Genomic DNA, 233 nt, shown 5'->3' with positions numbered 1-233 from the left:
GGTTGGTCCTGGCTTGATGCGAGGGAGAGACCATGGAAGAAGGTATCAAAATTTACAACAATCAAACTTTATTCTTCTTCAATGTAGCATGAATTGAAACATCTTTTGATAATTTTGACAACCTTTTCTTCACATCTTCATTGAAGCATATTGTATGATTGATGTCTCTTGGTTCATATCAGGCCGGCTTCGCTCATTCACCGATATTGATAAGATAAGGAATCAACTACAAG

This window comes from Cucurbita moschata, unplaced genomic scaffold (assembly GCF_002738365.1).
Source record: "Cucurbita moschata cultivar Rifu unplaced genomic scaffold, Cmos_1.0 Cmo_Scf00183, whole genome shotgun sequence".
Lineage (NCBI taxonomy): Eukaryota > Viridiplantae > Streptophyta > Magnoliopsida > Cucurbitales > Cucurbitaceae > Cucurbita > Cucurbita moschata.
Note: the sequence above shows the minus strand (reverse complement) of the source record.